Source organism: Gobio gobio, assembly GCF_949357685.1.
Source record: "Gobio gobio genome assembly, chromosome: 5".
In the NCBI taxonomy this organism is placed as follows: domain Eukaryota; kingdom Metazoa; phylum Chordata; class Actinopteri; order Cypriniformes; family Gobionidae; genus Gobio; species Gobio gobio.
Window position 1 is genome coordinate 8,897,686 of NC_137101.1, and position 19,292 is coordinate 8,916,977.

The following is a 19,292-nucleotide window of genomic DNA, read 5'->3' on the forward strand; positions in this document are numbered from 1 at the left end:
TTGAGCCGCATGGTACTGAAGGACAGACATGGGCCATGACGGACACAGGAAATGCTGAAGTGTTGCGTTTTTCTGACTGCCTCTCAAATGCCCAGCTACAAGTGCATGGGAGAGGGAGAGCGAGAGCGAGAGCGAGAGCGAGAGAGAGAGAGAGAGAGAGAGAGAGAGAGAGAGAGAGAGAGACCGCAAACAGCGTCTTTAGCACTACAGGAGTTCATCAGCATCAGCACTCATGCATTATACATGCTTTTCACAGAAACATGTATGATGCATATTGGTCCCCCAAATCCCCATGGTGAACATAACTGCTCTACCAAATAATCATTGCAAAAAAAAAAAAAATGAAGAGACCTAATATTTCCCAAATCCTTTTAAATCTTTCATCCCTGGATTCTCTCTCCAATGTTTCTGAGATGCTTTGAATCCTCTTTGGCCGTTCCCGAGCTTGGCGGAAATCCCCTTCGATGGCCACTTACGTAATTTGAATTCCCAGAGCTATCGGTTTGAATTTTGTCCTCCTGCATTACATTTCTGTCTTCATTTTCTGAATCACTTCATAGGAGTGAACATCTATGTAAGGGAAAATATTAAGTTTTACCCATTTATTTTGTGATAATGACTGTCTGACATTATGCTGTTTACCAAAATGATATTAAATACTAGTTTAAATATTAGATTAAATTACTATATGACAAAAAAGAGACCACAGACCAATATCTGTTTACATTCACAATGCCAAGAATTGTCCACATTGTGCACACTACATACTATATTTTTAAACATTTTGAATTTAAGGGAAGGACAAAACACTAAACTGCTAAACTTGGTTGAGGTATTTATGTTACAAAATTATTTGGCCAAAAAAACGGCAAATTACAAGAAAACTAAAGGTTTTATTTTACTTTGCAATTCATTGAAAAACAAAAGGCTCAGAGGAAAAAGCATACAACATTATCAGTTATTAATATTTTTTGCATGTGTTCATAATTTCTTTGTATGACAGCCAGGCCTGTATGTACATAATGCCTAGGACTATATAGTGTTTATACTATATATTATATATATATATAAGTCAATTATACTGCAATACAGCAGAATGCCCCATTCTAAAGCCAACTTTGGATTCTCTGCCTCAAGTTATCTTCATCCTCTGTCAGGACAGAGTTGGTGTAAAGCGAACACTCTATCTGTCCTTCTTCAGGTCTGACCCCCTCCACCCGCAGTGTGCTCTCAGGGCTGATTAGTGGCCCTCAGAGGCTCTGCTGGGAGCCCTGCCTGCCTGCACTGTCAGTCTAATTGCAGCGAGTGTAGCCGGATCCCTGGGGAGCGCTGGTGTGAAATCCAGATATGATATGTACTATTAACTAAACTGAAAAAATCCCCATGCATGCACACATGCTGCCTGAGCTTTCCGTGCATGATCCAGCTCGCGCCACAGACACAACCTGCCTCTCAAACACGCTATAAATCACAGCAATGAAAGTGAGGATGAAAGGAAGAGCCGCTCGAGAGAGAGACACCGATATATAGGCATTGGGGGAAAACCATGCCTGCTTGGCTGATTAACAGATTTCCATTTTATGTCATTTCTTATATACTTAAGCAATATAACAAAAACCAAGAGATCTGCTGTACTGAATACACTCTCAGAAAAAAATTGTAAAAATTGTACCTTTAGGGGGTACAGCTTGTCACCGGGGCAGTACACTTAAAATTACATCTTTGTTCCTTTTTCACCCTTAAAAGGTGCACATTTGTACCTTGGAGTAGCAATATGTACTTTAAGGTACTACTATGAACCTTTTAGGTGTAAAAAAGGTACAAATATGTCATTTTAAGTTACCTGCCCCGGTGACAAGCTGTTGTACCCCTAAAGGTACAATTTTTACCTTTTTCTGAGAGTGTTTCAACTGACCTTAATGTCTCCCTCAATTCCTGCCTTTCCTTTATAATAGTGTATTCATGTCTTGCTTTCTCTCGAGTCTCGCTCCAACTCACAATCTGAAAAGATTTCATGATAACTCTGTCAACTGCATTGCCATTCCCTCTGTTTCCTTTGCAGGCAGATCTTTGCCTCTGTATCCGTCGTCCCCAAATCTTCCCCTATGTTTTCTCTAAAGGAGAGAGCGCCCTCTGTCTGCAGCCGCAGGAACGACTCTCAAGCACAAGCCATTGTCTTCGTACCAGAACATCTGCCAGCATGAGATCATTTTATAAAGTCTGAAGACAGAAAAGACGACGACAAAGGAATTAATCTTGCTCAAGGTATCTGTCTTGACAGTAACGACAATCAGAAACAATTCAAGGCCCGCCGTCCTGTGAGATACCAAAATCAATTCCCTTGACAGTGAGTTATCACCTTGATGTAGGGTGTGCGTGAAATGCTCCGGCAGCAGCATCTCTATCCTCATGATGCAGAAGGGGGTGATGGAAAGAGTGGAAGAGATGATGGTGATAGTTGAAGGAGAACACAAATTCTATGCGGGGGAAACTAGAACAAAACCAGATGCAAAGCAAAGGAACTGCTAGCTAGCTTTGCTGAAAAACAGCTGAAACCAGCCGAAGGTTTGGTGGTCTTGTATGGTTTAGGCTGGTCTAGCCAGTTTCCCAGTCTGGTCATGTTGGATTTAAGATGGTCGGTCAGCTGGTTTCCCAGTCTGATGAGCTTACAAGTGCACAAACCCCCCTATAAAACCAGCAAGACAGACTTGTCAAACCAGCATGGGAGACCATAGGGAGACCCACCAGTCTGTGAGACCATGTGTAACCACTTTAGGCTGGTTTAGGATGCTTTTTTCAGATAGCGGCACAGTGAAATCCAAGTTTAATCTATAAACCCTGGAAGAGAAAATATCTAAAATATTCATAGACACCGCATAAACCCTATAGCCTTAATGTGTTTTGGACTCCATCAAAACAAAACATCTATTTAATTATTTTTTTCAGGCACCAGCAACACATTTCTACATTAGCTTGTATTTAAGGTGGAATGAGTTAACACATAGAATGTGTAGAAATGATAAATCTTTTGGGCTTTTGCTTTCAAGTCATGAGCCGTGCGGCGGCAGACGCCTCTCTGGGTGTTAAAGCCCTTCACGCTGGGATCAATAAAAGAGCTTACACTTCCTCCACTCATTTCCATCGTCCCTCCATCCTTCATGTAAACAATGATACAGAGAGTGATCTTGTGCAAAGATCTATGGGACAAGGTGACAAAGAGGAAAAACCCTCAGATCAATACCGCTTTTCATCATCTTAATAATTTCATCTTTTGTCTGACATCTTGGCTCGAGCAAAGAGGCAGAAAAAAGGAGCGAGTTGTGTTACACACGTTCACTCAGTGCTGTTTCACATGCATTCCAGCTTTTAGAAATCAATTCTCTGTCCATTTTCCCACAGGCGGGGGCGCAGTGACACTAAGCTGCCATAGAGGGGCGATATTTCCCACCAGATATGACTTGTGTCCATCTTCCTCTCTATCCTTCCCTCTAACGCCATCATTCACTCGTCTTTTCACTCTTGAACAGTGAAAAGTTGCAGTTTCACAAACACACACGTGCAGACACAAACTGCAATGTCACATAAACAACGACAAATGCATTAACACACACAAACTTCAACTTTCTCTCCCTCTCTCACACACAAATATTCACTGCAATCACGGTTCTGACAAACAGCAGGCTATAACTGGCATGCACACAACTGTCTCTCTCTCTAACACACATACACACACACACACACACACACACACATGCTGCTCCATCTCACAGCTGAACAAGAGGACCTCAGGGCATCGAGCTGCAGCCGAAAGCCGTCACGCTGGCAGAAAGGCCTGCAGGGCACTTACACTGTCTGAGCTCCCACAGGCTTCACCCCTCACACACGGCTCTGCCCGTCTATCTGTGTGCCCGGCTGTCTGCCTACACCAACTGTCTTTCAAAACTGCAAACCATCCGTCTTTCTGGACCATCTTCCAATCTGTGCATTTCTCCCACTGTCCCATCACTGTCTGAATCCATCACAAGTGGAACTCTTGACTTTTGACTGTCCACTCCAAATCATCAGTTATGTTCTGTCATTTTGAGATTATTTGATTATTGGTCGATAACTGTGCCTTACTGACAGCCTTGACAATGAATAATGAAACTTTTCTGTTATTAAATAATGCTGCATACACACATTGCAGCTCAAAACTTTGGGGTCAGTGCATTTTTTCTCTCCTTTTATTCAGCCAGATTGCATTAAATTCGTCAAAAGTGACACTTTTTTTTAAAGTTACATTTAAAATAAATGTGAAATTTCTATTCATCAAAGAATCCTAAAAAAAAAACTAAAATGTATCACGGTTTCCAAAAATATTAAGCAGCACAACTGTTTTCAACATTGAAAATAATAAATGTTACCTAAGCAGCAAAACAGCATATCAGAATGATTTATAAAGGATCATGTGACACTCAAGACAAAATATATGTAAACAGAAAAGAGTTATTTTAAATTGTAATAACATTTCACAATATTACTGTTTTTACTGTATTCTGAAATCCCAAAAACATATAAATAATAGCTATTTATATATATATATATATACTAAATAATAATAAATAATATATTATTAATCTGAATAATTTAAATATTTTATTCAATTTAAATACAATAGCCTATATTAAATATCTTATAAAGCATTATATATCTGTCATCAGCCGAAACTCATATCGGTCAGCCATTAATAATAATTATTCCTCCTGACTTACAGTCATCTATCTAAACATCTGTACGTTTGCCATGTAATAACAATGACACTGCTGGAATGCAGAACACCACCGAGGGAGCCTTAACTCTCAGTTAACATTCAGGCCAACATGCTCGGATACACACACAGATTCACAACGCAGCACCTGTTGAGCCTCCTGTCCAGCGTCTCTTCCGCCATGTCTGCTTTAAATGTCGTCTCGAGGCCTCTGCACGCTCTAAATGGCTCTTTAAAAGAGCCTCCGTGGATGTGGAGGCAAATAAACGGAGGACCACACCAGCAGTCCAACGAGTCCCATTCACCGGGGCCGTGTTTGGGTTGGCCGGCTGAAAGAGGCGTGATTTACAATAGATCAACACAGCCGTCCGGCCCGGGACACACAGAGCGGGCCCCCGCTGTGTCATTTGGGGTCAGACGGTAAAGATGTGCCTCGCTAGCGTTGGAGACGAGCTACGACACCCGGCGCTTTGTCCAGGGGTGTTGCTGCTTGGTTGTTTGTTTTGCCCGTGTAAACGACCACATACTCTTGGTATCACGGGTTTGGAGGAGTTCACGGTCCGCTGAGCAGCATCTTTGATCTGCTTGGCTCTCTGACAAACATTCCCTGCCCCGCTAATCCTCATTAATGGCAGGGTTAGAATCCATCTTTTCATCATCTGACCAAAAGAGTGGGATTGGTGGTAGAGGAGAGGTGGTAAGAGCTGAGAGAAAGTGATGATTCAAAATGGCAAAATGCTCATTTGATTAACGGTACCCCAGATTCAGTTTGTCCATTTGAACGTGTTTCTGTAATCTAGCTCACAGTGAGGTGAAATCAGTCGTGAAATGCACCTAAGGCAAAAGGTTTTAGGCTTTAGAAAGAGCATTATTAGGGATGTTGTTAGAAGGCAGAAAATAACATGAAAAAAAGTGACATTTTTAAACAGGAACAAAAAAGAACGATGCTTTGAAGAAGAGATGAGACGAAGGAAAACAACACATTGGCACGTTATAGACTAAAAGGGACGTTGACAGATGGCGCATTTGGGTTTTTGTTTTTTTTCCTCACAAAACCTGAACTTCCCAAGTGTGTGAATCTGGCTGTGAACATGCGAGGGGATTCTAATAAAAGCCATAATGTTGTGGCAGTGGAGTGGGAAACCTCAACGGATTCAACAAAAGACCTGCCGCTGTTTCGAATCCCTCCAAACATCCTGATGCCCCCACAGAGCCCACCACGACTCCACAGAACCAAGGACACAGGCTCATGCAGGCCTCCTTTCACTTTACAAAGGCCATTCAGGGTCTGGTTGTGAATTTTAGCAAACAAAACCACAAGTTCTATTGCATGTTTAGTCTGAGACACCCATTTCATTCACCCTTTATTTACACTTGGAATAGCAACAATGAGGAACAGAGTTCGCATTTACATCACATTTAAATGACTGGAAATAAAGTAAAAATACCCCTACAATTTTAGGCTTTAAAACCACCACTAAATGCTTCACAGTTGTCCAAATCAGAGTTTCTATCGTTAACTAAAACTATAACACTAAAAGCCATTTATGGTGAAATAAATTAGGTTTGAGTACTAAAAGGACTAAAACTACAATAAAAATGACTAAAACTTTAACCCGTAAGATAAATAGTAAGATATTCGCCTATAGTAATTATAACACTAAAATAACACTGGCCCAAACCAGGTGAAAAATGCAAATTCGATGACTTAAATTCAAAGTAGCACACCTCACTTAAACAAAGCTGCAAGTTTCGAGGCATTCACATCTGTGGCACAAACGCCGAGTATGAACAACAACAGCAGTAGTGACGAGTGCTTTGGTAAACACCACTAACCAGAAAACGGTGCACTAATCTTAACATCTGTAATGCCTCAGAATGTTTAAAATGAACTAGAGACACATCTCAGAGCGGGCGAATTTGGAACAATAACAGCACATTGTGTTTCAGTGTTACTGGGTCAGAGCGCTAGATTAAGTGAACTCCCACCATTTGCCCCCAGAAATCTTGTTTAAGAGAAACCCTTTTTTAACCCAAACACCCCATTTCCCCCTCTCTCGCTGTCAGCCCTCTTCCCAGGACTCCCCAGACCCTCACCCTATCACGCTGTTAAATGACTCCATTGAAGTCCTGTTTGCTCAAGTGGGCCCGGCCAATTATCTCCCGGCTTTCAGAGCTCTTAATGACACCAATTAAGGCTGCTGTGAGGGCCGGGGCAGCGAGGTCAGTCTCTCGTCTAGCGAGTGTATGTGTGCGAAGCTAAACTGTGGGGAAATTGTGTTTCAATTGGTGCGAGAACAAGAAAACATGTGAGAGGAGAAAATGAGAGTGTTTTAGAGAAAGCGTGGCCATATGTGAGAGAGAGTGTGTGTGTGTGTAGGCTCAAGCAGGATTTACACAGCTATTATACCAGTCTATTACCGGCGCTCTGCTAGTGCCCTCGCAATCTCCTTAGCTCACTCCTTAAACCCTATTCCTCACTCAATGTGTTCAAATGTGCAGAGCAGAACCGCCCGCTCTCACCTAAATCCCCTAGCAGCTCTTTAGTGCTGCCCCTGTCAGACCCTCCGATTGCAACACACTACAGGAAAAAAAGACAAATGCATAATGCATAATAATACTCATTTGCTCCACAGCAACATTCATGAATGCATATAGACCTGAATCTCTCCAACAGAATTCACAGAAACATTCGGTTATGATGAAACGCAGCCCCAAGTCATAGTGCGAGGAGAAGGACTTGGTTTAGATCTACAATAAACACTACAGGCAGAATGTGATCAGGTATGTGCAACACTAGTTTCCCCAAATCACACGAAAAGAATGGGTTAAGTGTAAAAAGAGTGACTTACACAATGCATTAATGAGATAAAGCTCGTTGAAACTCTGCCAATGCAAACTGTGCATTACAGATCTCGTGGCAATACATGAATGGAAATCTTTCCGTTTGTGAGCTAGCGTGCTGAACGCAAGACTAGTATAGACAGGTAGACAGACCGATCATACCATGCTTAGAAGACCAGCATGTTGCCGATGCTGGTCTCCAGCATACTGGTATCATTACCAGTTTCCTAACTAGCTTAACCAGTACAGCACCAGGGGAGCATCAAAAGAGTCACATCTTTAGCCATTGCATTGTATTGCACAATTTTTCCAGTTTCTTGAAGTATAAGCATTACATAAAAAAAAAAGACAGCATGTCTCGAAATTGGTTAAATATATATATATAAAAAAAATTAATAATTGTTATTAAACCATTATAACCATGCTCCATTCTGTTGTGATCTGTCTAGTCATGTTTAAAGAGGACCTATTATGCCAGGCAACTGGGCAAGTCCGGCCCTCAAGATCCACTTCAACCGCAAAACAAACACACCTGAACAAGCTCATCAAGGTCTTCAGTATTACCAAAAAGCTGCAGGCAGGTGAGTTTAATCAGAGTTGGAGCTCGAGGGCTAGAGTTGCCCAGTCCTGTATTATAACCTGTTGCAAAGTCTTGATTTTGTTTTTAGGGTTTACTAGAATTGGTTTTCATGTTTGACTGTTCAAAAAAACAAATATTTCACATTGTTGCAGCACCTCTCTTTCCAGTCTGTCAGTAACATAGACTGTTAAAAAAAGATGGATGACGTGCCTTCACTTTCTTCCGTTGACGTTAGTGAAGCCGCCAGTGTTCAAATATGGCGCTGACATATTGGGTCTCGAGTCTACGCAGTAGTGAGTGCGAAGTTGAGCCGCGATATCAAGGTCCCGCCCACACTCCCGCCTAATCAACAACTTTTTGGGAAATAAACTGTTATGGAAATGTAGAGATTAAAGTTAAAACTCCAATCTCCTCCTGAAGTTCCCAAAAAATGTCCGTTAGTGCCTCAGTGACGACTTCGCTCAGAGAAGCTGTCAATCTCAGCTGTCAATCATGACGTCACACCTTCGTTTATATAGCGTCAAATAACTAACTAAAACCAAACTTATTTGAAGAACGAACACTGGCTAAAATGACAGAAACTACCTGTGGAAAAAATGTATTTGAAGTGTAATTTAATTGTTTAGTTTGTCTATGTCCCGTTAAATTTCATGGAGGTGGGCGGGCTTTATGACCTATACTGCTTCCAGTCACAAGGGGGCAATCGAGACGGCTTCAGTTTCCAGGACTCGTGTGGCAGGTTTGGTCAGTAATGCTCTGTTTAGTTTCTGTCTCTTCTGCCCCCTACCACACTTTAAACCAGAATAAGAATAAGTTGGCAAAACTCAAAAATATTGATGAACTCGGTTACATAATTTTTTTAAGTTAAAAAATGTGAAGTATAAGTTAGCAGAACTTGCAGATTTGTATTCTGTACTTATACATTTGAATTGCTCTTAACTTGACATATTTGAGTAAGCATTTAAAAGCATACATTGAATTTAAAATTATCAACTTAAATATTTTAGAAGAGGAAACTTGACTAGCTTTAACTAGCTAGTTCAATAAATTCTACCTTGCTAATTGTTACACAATGCTTTTGATAGCATTAGCATAACAGAAACTCTTCTAAACTTACATAACACTACTAAATCTCCACCTTAACATTAATCTTGCACAAAAAACACGTAATTTTAGCATTTATTCTTCCTTTTGAGTGTCATGGCAAAGCATGCTGGGAAATAGAAACCCCAGCCCAGTTTCAGTTAAATTTAAGTTTGTCGAAATTAAAAGAAACAAGTTCATAAAATTTAAAACAATTAACCAATTCAGATGACTTAAAATGTTTTGTGAACTCAAAAGAATACTCATAAAAGTTAATTCGATTGAAGTAATTTGTTTAATTTGAGTTGGCTCTACTCAAACAAATTAATTATTTTGAGTGTTAGGGTTTACAGTGCGTAACCTTGAGTTTCAACACACTAATAACGGTTATTGTGATATTTGATGACAATGGTGCTCTGCTCTCGTCCAGGTTAAGTTATACATGAAGTAGCGGCGCGTCATCTGTTGCCGAAATAATCACGATTGCTCTTATAACCAGCAGGCTGCTGTATGTTGGTCAGGCTTTTAATGTATTTGTGGGTTGTTTTGAACAAGCTGTAAAACGAGGACATTTCCGGGGACAGCTCCAGTCGGGGACAGAACACCAAAAACCAGGACACCTTATCAAACAGCAACATTACACACTAAAGAAAGTTGAACATGTAAAAAAGCATAATAGGTCCTCTTTAACAGGGTACCATCCAAAATACCACAAAAAAAGAGAGGGAAAAAATCTGCTAAATTCTAAATGAGGACCCATTATAGTTGCTACACTGCAAAAAGTAATTTCCGAACTTTTTAAGCATTAACCTCAATTCAGATACATTCCTCAGAAAACAAGACTTAATATCTTATGCAATTTAGCATCTGAAGTAATTACTTCTTGATTTAAGTATGTTTGGATACTTGCACTGGAAAGGGAAACGAAATATATTATCCAAAACAAAACAAAAAAAAGCACTCTGGTGCACATCTCTTGTAAATATGTACATGTGAATACACAAACACACACAAACATGCAAACACGTAGTTTGCGAATATCCAGATTTCAGAGGAGTCTGTAAACACCGTGGAGCCAGACTGCCAAAGCAAAGCTCAATTAGGGCATAAAACCAGGAGAAAGAGGCACATCATCCATTCTTGCACCCTTCAACAACTTCTAGAAACCCCGCTGCGCTTCAAACCCTTCCTGCTGCCCAGGCCACACTCAAAGACTCACCATCAAGACAACCAATTTTGCACATCATTATTTAACAGCGAGGGGGAGAGATTCACATGCACGGCTTTTATCTATTACAACACTGAATCTTGAGCAGGAATCCGCAGGCCTTAAAGTGGCTAAAAACACTCACACGCAAACACGCATGCACGGAACAGCAGTCTATATCTGCAAAATCTATTCTCTCCCCTGAAAACCTCTCTAAATCTTAGACATAAGCACAATCTTTTGCATAGCTGATTAATGTGAGGGAATATCCCTGAATTCTGCCGACGGGGAATCTTCTCGTAACACCCAGAGGTGAACACACGCACTCACAAATTAACAGCTGGCCAGAAGTGTCACATACAGCTGTGTTTACACTGGGTCGATGCCATGGTGCACTGACAATACATCCTGGTGGGGAGAAACATCATGTGTGAATTATTCTACCGGTAACATCCACAGCCACTGTAAAATTGCAAGATTTCACTATGCATAATAAGAAAGTAAAAGGCCATATAGATACTCTACACTAGCAAACAAGCATGAATGCAAGCGTGCAGTCTTGTTGTACATACTTAACGTTGCATTGAAGTGGACTCAAGGGGGCGATAGAGTTTCCTTCAAATGTCTGTGACATTAAACCAAGTGTTATTATTCAGGTAGCTAGCTATAAACATGCGTAAGGTGACACTGCTTACGACAGCTTCTTTTGCACTTGATGGACGTCATGCTAAGTCTGCACCAACAAACGTGGCACTGTAATTTCAGCATTACTCATGATGTGTTTGAGGTGCGCAGAGCACTTCTGCGAATCATTGTCTCTGTGTCTGGACAGTACGTCAATATGCATGTGTGTGTGTGAGCGATAGATGCTGACGCACGTCAAAATACACGGTACAGGTGATGAAGGTAAACACACAGACAGACAAGCCCGTCCTCACTCAGACATGATGTCGATACGCTGTGCCCTTCAACGGGAGAAAGGCAGGAGGCCAAATGTGAGCATTTCATAGTCTGGATGTCTCTAATCAATGAGCGTGGCCTGCTGTTCTCAAGGCGGTGTTGAAATAGTGGCATGTTTTAAAGAGTGCACACCTGGTGTTGGAGCTTCTTGAGAGCATCTGAACAAATAACACGGCCTCTGACATGATTACAAGCTAGAAAACATCTCCAGCCAGAAGCCCCTAATCTCTGGCGAAAAAATAAGTGCAGTGCAATGCAGAGCTGTTAAATAGTTGCTCAGCAAGTCATGATTTTAGTTTACGTTGCATTATAGCGGGAAAACGATGATCCCATAACCTCATATTCACATGACGTCTGACCTATAGTCAGGCCCGTGAGGACTCTGCGTGAACTTTGCAGAATTGGCATTTTACACACTCCTTGTGTAGTTGTTTATTAAATATTTTGGCTAATTTATGATTTTAGCTATCCATGAGATGAGAATCTTCTCCATTCAACACATTTTACAATTTTTAAATTAATTCCACAGATTTCCCGTCAAAATTCGCCCAGAAAAGTAAAAAAAAAAAAATGACGAATTGTATAATATGAAAATATATACATGTAAAAAATAAACTTGCATATTATATATATACATATATATACATACATACACATACACACACACGCGCACACACACACACACACACACACACACACACACTAAATAATAATAATAATAATAAATAATGAATTATTAATCTGAATAATTTAAATAATTTATTCAATTTAAATACCTATAATGTAGCCAATTCAATTTAAATTAATTTAAATAGCCTATATTAAACATCAGCATTATTTCTGTCATCAGCCTAAAACTCATATCAGTCAGCCATTAATAATAATATGCAAACACAAAAAGGCAAATTAAGGCAAATTAAGACTCAATGATTGGATCATTGTTGCAGTGATTATGTTTCTAGCATGTTATATGTTTGGCAACAGTACTTCTAACACTAATTGATGGAGTGTTGCTTTTCATTTCTTAAACAACCATGTAGGAAGACACATCATGACCATATTCCAGGATGACAATGTCAAGATTCATTAGCCCAAACTGTGAAGGAATGGTTGGGATGGAGCATGAAGAATCATTTCACACATGAATAGTCCAGACCTTAAATTCATTGACAGTCTTTGGGATGTGCTGGAGGAGACTTTACAGAGTGCTGGGCTCTTGCATTGTCAAGATCCGGACCAAAAATGAATGCACCTCTTGATGGAAATACACATTGTGATGTTAATTCAATTATATTGGCAATGCAAGAGTCAAGCACTTTGTTTAAATCCAAACAGTGACTTCTTTTTTTTTTTTGTATTTATATATGCAAATGTATTAATAAACATTAAATTATTTCGGGCTGATTGCATCCATCTGCAATAGGCTTTAAACCATTTTTATCCAAAAAAGACCAACTCAGCCACTGCGTTTGATCTCAGGGATCACACATTTCCGAATACCACACCATCTTTTTCTTAGCATGTGGATAAAAGGGTCACATGCACACATCAACGCTAGACACACCAGGCTCGGGCCAGACATTATAGGCCCTTCTACACTTTTATCAGTCCCCAAATCGCTCTCAGAAAAGCTTACATGACAGAGTCAGAGGCCAGCACAAGCGCTTGTGAGCAGGGGCTGGTAATATTTGCGCTTAAAAGAAAGAGGCCTGACCTCTCAATGGACCGCAGGGCCTGGTGGGGAGCATTGTCACACTTTTGAGAGACATCTGGTTCATGGTGATCAGGAACAACCTCAGATCGCGTTTGATTCCTACAGAATTGATCCTGGTGTGTTTCAAGGAAAGTGTAAAAGGACGCAATCGGTTTTTTTGAGAGGGTAGATGTTAGATTACGTGAAGGTTTGTGTGTATGCATTTTCCTGAGAGTGAGAGAAAGAACAGTAAGTGATAGGAGAAAGAGAAAAACAGACAGAGAGCCAAAGTGTGTGTGTGCTGCGGATGATGGGGGATGTGTGTGTGTGTGTGTGTGTGTGTGTGTGTGTGTGTGTGTGTGTGTGTGTGTGTGTGTGTGTGTGTGTGTGTGTGAAGCGCGTGCTCAGGCAAGAGAGGCAGGTTGGCTTGTGCAGGTGGGCTGTTGACGGTTTTATCTCTCTGAATCAGCTTTTGAGAGGTTTCCCAGAGCTTTGGCCACAGAAACACGACTGGTGTCTGCAGCTTCTCATTCCACCCCAGAACTCAAACATTTCATTAAATGAATCAATGTTTTAATCAACCCAGCCCCGTCACATTCCAAATACCACAGAAAAACCGATAGACACATAGAAAAGAGAAAAGGGGAAAACCCTGGGTCGAGGTAGGAACGAGGCTAAAAACATCTGAAAGCTAAACAGCAAGCTCTCGATCAGATATCCGACCCCTTTCCCTTCAAAAACGAGGCTTTAGGCTGCGTGATCAAAGAAAGCGGCCGCAAACTCTTTTAAAACTAATTGACAAAAGGAAAACCTCAACAGACGCACTTCCATACACATCCTCTAGATATTTACCACACCGTGGCTAACACATTTTCAGATTCATGCTGATTCAAATCACCACATCGCTGCAGAACAAATGGGAATAATCAAATACAACACAGATGCCCGCCTGCTCTTACCCGGACCGTCCTGCTCGAAAGGAGGGAGCATTATGATCTTAAAAGGAATGCCTGTCACGAAACGGCAAATTAAAGTACTCCATGGACCCTCTTAACCTCAAAGAGTGCTTGGCTAGAGGAAAAAAGCATTGGGTGTGTACGTTTTTAAGTATATATCGATAAGGACTTGCATACTGCACATCTGGCCAATACGTTTAACACAAGGCCTGCAAAACCTGCACAAATACAGTCTCCGGCAGGGAGAAAAGGTAAAACACAAATACATGAATTATACGGCCGACATATAGGGGAATGAAACCCGCAGCCAGCGTTTATACACACAACAGGAGATATTGCTTCCCACTGTCTGTTCTTCAGCTCGAGCTGATAAAAGCGAGCCTCAGAGTACATCTAAATCTTCACGTGTTTGGTTAAACGACACCTGTTTATATTTTTGCGGTTAGAAACTATTTTGGCTGTGCAGACAAGAATCTTCTTATCGTTTCAGAGGCACTGAAAAGGTAGCTTTACATTACACAAACACACAGACATTCAAATACTGTGGAGAGGGCAACACACACAAGAAATATCCATAACAATAAAACAAAACAGAAGCACAGAACAATTTGCATAATGTTTGCTGACCCTTAAAAATATCTCAGGAAAATGATCTGATTTCTATTTTACAACACATAGTTTTACAGTTTGGAAGCCCCTAAAATTCTCTCAGGATACAAAAATCATTTAGGGTTAAAATGTTTAAAGAGTATTGTTGTGAAAGCACTTTTTATGCAAATAAAGTGAAGTTAAAAATTTTTTAGTTACAGATCGTTCTTGCTTGAAAGTCTTCAAACAATAAAAAATACGAACATTTCTTAAAGGTATAGTTCACCCCCCAAAAATAAAGTCTGTCATCATTTACTCCCCTCAAGTTGCTCCAAACGTATATGACTTCCATAGTATGGAGAAAAAAAATACTATGGAAGTCAATGGCGTCCATGAACTGTTTGGCTACCGACATTCTTCAAAATATCTTCTTTTGTGTTCAGCCGAAGTAAGTAGGCTAATTCTTTCAGGTTTGTACCAACTTGATTCTGAGTAAATGATAGAATTTCAATTTTGGGGAAGTATCCATTTAAGTGTAAATACATAATGTTTTCGTCGCTTTCCAGTACTGATATTAACGCCAAGCTCGTACTGTTGCTATGGTTACCTCCTCAAGGCGAACATGACTTCCGTTCGCGAGCGTACACACTTGGCGCGCTGTGACTAATTTGTAATCTAATTTCTGGGGTTACTGAAACGTTTGAAAACATACACACATAACAACTGCTGTTGTAAAAGAATAGACACTTTAAAAACCCTGGCTTCGAGATTGAGTCTGGCTACCTCAAACCCCCATAATTTGTACCTGGCGCTTTTCAAATACACCAGAAATCTAAACTACAGACGGCTTATTCAAAAGCTGCACCAAAAGTCAGCAACTGTCAATCATATTTCAGCTTCAACACATTACATTAAGTATTTTCGCAAGGAAATCCCGGAACGATCCAGATAAAATCATTTCAAACATTTGACCTCAATTCTGAGACTATAAAGACCGGTAAGTGATTCAGATTATTTCAACATCCCAGTCTAAAATTAACTGTAAAAAAAAGTGATTCAAGCCAACATTGAGCCATTAAAAATTAAGAGGATATGAGTGTTATTTATGTAGCTAAAGTAAACGATTGCTTAAGTAAATAAGAGTCGTTATGGGAGAAGAGCAAAACATTTAAACGCCTGTAACTCAGATGTTTTTTTATTTGCGTCTCTCCAACTTTATATAGTATTTCCATATTTGTCTGTTACGTACATAACTCTACAATTTACGTAAATTAATGCAAAGTACAAATAGTGAGCAGGGTTGCACGCACAGGGTTGTAACTAATAGAAAACATGCACATTATGTGCATGGTAATTTACTTGCTCAGAATAAATGATTTCACTTCTATGCCATTTTTATCCAAACAAACAGGAAACATGTTTTTAGCAGGTAAAACAGCTAATAAAAAGGGATAACAAATACATAAAACAACTGTGTGTGTTATGAATTCACCGCTGTGTCAAAAGCAGGCCTATAGCTACACACTGTCCCATTATGTGCAATCATTTGAAAGTGTTAAAACCCTCCATCTGCTCAATATTTCTTTTTTCTTTTTTTATTTAATGTAGATGAAAGCTTGTGTGGGTGTTAAACAAGAGATCCTGCCGATTCATATGCATTTTGTCGTTTAATAACCGTCCGCATGATAATGGAGACGAGAAATGATACTTTTTCACCCCCAGAAAACTGTGTCCAGTAAAGCGGTTATATTTACACACAAAGAGTCCTACACCTCGCAATGTCACCTCAGGAAGGCGGTGGGCATGTGACAGTGATTTTACTCCTGTAACTCATTTCTAATGGCTCAAACTGATGGTGCTACAGCTCACCCCGCTCTCTCTATCATGCCTTGGGCAAAAACATATTTTTGTAGGAGCCTTGAGATGAAGTGGGTAGGAAGCCTGTAAGTTTCGCTGGCCGGCACAAACTTTTCTCAAGGCATGTTCTGAAACAACCAAACGCTCAAGGCAACATCAACAAACACCCTTTCTAAACAATACAGAGTACAACTTTTAGGTTTGATAGTATAACTATAGAGCTTACTTGTTTGCTCTGTCCGTTCAGCGTAGGTCTCCAAAAGTTCCCCCAAAGTCTTGACAGCTGAACTTGGTCTTCTGCTCTCCGTTATGTTCTTTTGAAGCGCTTACAAAGTAGGAGTTACTTCTGAAAATATGAAACAATTCCACCTCCGAGCACTTCAACTTGGCACTTGAGTTTCCAGCGTTTTTCTCTTTTCATTCACTTACGAAATGAAGAACATACTCCAAAACACGGCGCTGTCCATTGCAAAAAGTTCCGCGAAAATGAGTCGATTGAATCTTTTCAAAGTTTTGATACACTTACCGCGCTACAGTGCATTACGACGTCGCGCAACAGGTGTCAATTAAACATTCGATAGTTTGACAAGAGCGCAAACAAACGCGCTGCGCGTGCGGCGCGCAACAGGAGCGACACAAGCCCTTTCGTCCTTATTACAGAAATTAGCAGACAAAAGCAGTCTGGAGTCATTCAGTCCACCTCACAGAGCTCATGCATTCACAACTTTTTGCGCTTAAAACTTCAGTTGTGCGTTAAATCCTCCTTTTGCCCTGGAAATACGGAAACCTTTTTAAACTTCCCCCTCTTTTCTTTCCAGAGGCTGTTCGGGCTCTTAACCCCAGACCAAGCGCTAAAGCCAGACGACGAAGAAACTCTAGCGACTGCTTCAGTCCGCAGGCAGGGGGGTGAAAGAGTGAGTTTTGACTAGTTTGCGCTTTGCCTACTCCTGGGCCTGCCCTCCCCATCTCTCCGGCTTCAAAACAGGGGAGGGAGAGAAACCACAGTCCTCCAACAGCGCCTTGCCATTTGACGAACACTTGGAATAGTGTCCCAACCACTGCTCCTATTAGTCAGACAATAAACTTGAAGTAATTCGTTTTTATAAGAGAGATGATCTTTATTGTGGCAGGCCTGGGTATACTTTGGAAACCTGTTCAAAACTTTTCAAGAGTTTTCAAATACTCTTTTACAATGTTTCACTTTCTATAAAACACATGTGGGTAGATAACCGGTCACTTTTTTTTTTTCAGTTAAACAAGATTTCATAAATATATTTACATATATCCATAAATTAGTGCTTTCATACACATAAATCAACTTTTATGTTAGATGCCAACTAATTTATATATATATATTACATTTGTGTGTGTGTGTATGTGCACTATGTACAGTGTAAACACACACACACACACACACACACACACACACACACACAAATATAATATAATATATACATTAAAAAGTCGAATTATACACATTATATATATATATAAATAAATGTATGTTAGGTGCAATTTATCCTGATTATTTGATTTGACAGCCCTAACATAAATGGAAATATATTTAATATATAATATAGTTTTGTTTACCTACAATCTTGGTGTTAAAAGTCGTTTTAGGATATATAACTTTAGGAGAACGGTAAAATGTGTTTAAATGTCACATTTTACATCAACCCATAATGTATAAAATGAAATAATAGCCTAGGTATATAAGCATGACACAATAACATGCACCGTTTATAAAATAGCAATAAAGTGTCGTTTAACAACACGGTTTTGAATAACAGTGCGCTGTAATTCGAATCTGATCATTTTCATGGTGCACACAGATTGCATAAATACGACAATCATACTTTTGGCTCTGCGCTCTGGTGGGGTGCAGCCACAGTACCCGCACACATATGGAGCGACTGAGCGAACGGTAGATGACAATGGAGGACAAACACGCAGTAGAGCCGTATCGGGTTTCCACATGTGAAGATATTGCTTTAACGAGCGTGGAGGGGCCGGCGGGTCAGACCCAACTCCATTTCTCCAGAACACACATTCTGCTCGACTCCTGAGTCACGGCGCACATATGGACCTGATCTACCGCTGCATGCCCACCTCTGACATCTGGAGCTTTCTGCTGGCAAACGAGTGTGAAAGATTCTGACAAAAGTATCGATAACATCTCAATCTGCTGAGCCCTTTTCCCATCCCAATTGTTGTAACAACATTGAGGGATGAAGGTATTATAAGGGACCGTCTAAAGTTTCATTTCGCACCCGTCTCTCCATGGAAACGGTGAGCTGACTGACACCGCGGCTGTCATGGGAACGCGAGGCCTTTGAACCCGCTCCCTCACGTCTGCCACGGCGGATCAAATGGAAGCAAAGTGTAAGCATGTCAAAACGGCCACGATAGAGACGAGCAGCTTTTATCTGACAAACATCCCATGCAGGACCCACTCTCACTCCTGTACATAATCAAACCCAGCTCCAGTCCCCAGGCCCTGACTCGCTTCCAAAAGCCTTCTCAGAATTGCTCCATTCATTAGCTATATATAAAATGAGTGCGAGCTCGTCTTGTGCGCTGAAATAAAGTCGTTTCAGCAGTTTCCCAGAGTGCGACCTGACATTGTTCAGTTCGATCGGGACATTCTTTTGAGCTGCCGTTTCATCCACGGCTGTTTTTGAAGCTCCAGGTTAGATCATCCTCTAGAAACCTGTCAGAGCTTGTAATGGCTCTTACATGTCTGGTTCTTTGTACTGCACTGTACGTGTGTGTGTGCA

At 40.6% G+C, this 19,292-nt stretch overlaps 1 protein-coding gene across 1 annotated transcript in view; it reads right to left on the bottom strand.

Annotated features, from left to right (window-relative positions):
* Positions 1-17,487, bottom strand: part of wnt5b (wingless-type MMTV integration site family, member 5b) — a 102,393-nt gene extending 84,906 nt beyond the window's left edge. The window contains exon 1 of the mRNA XM_079817694.1: positions 16,742-17,487. The gene's annotated coding sequence lies outside the window, so the exon portion shown is untranslated. The remainder of the gene's footprint in view (positions 1-16,741) is intronic.
* Between the last annotated feature and the right edge of the window lie 1,805 nt (positions 17,488-19,292).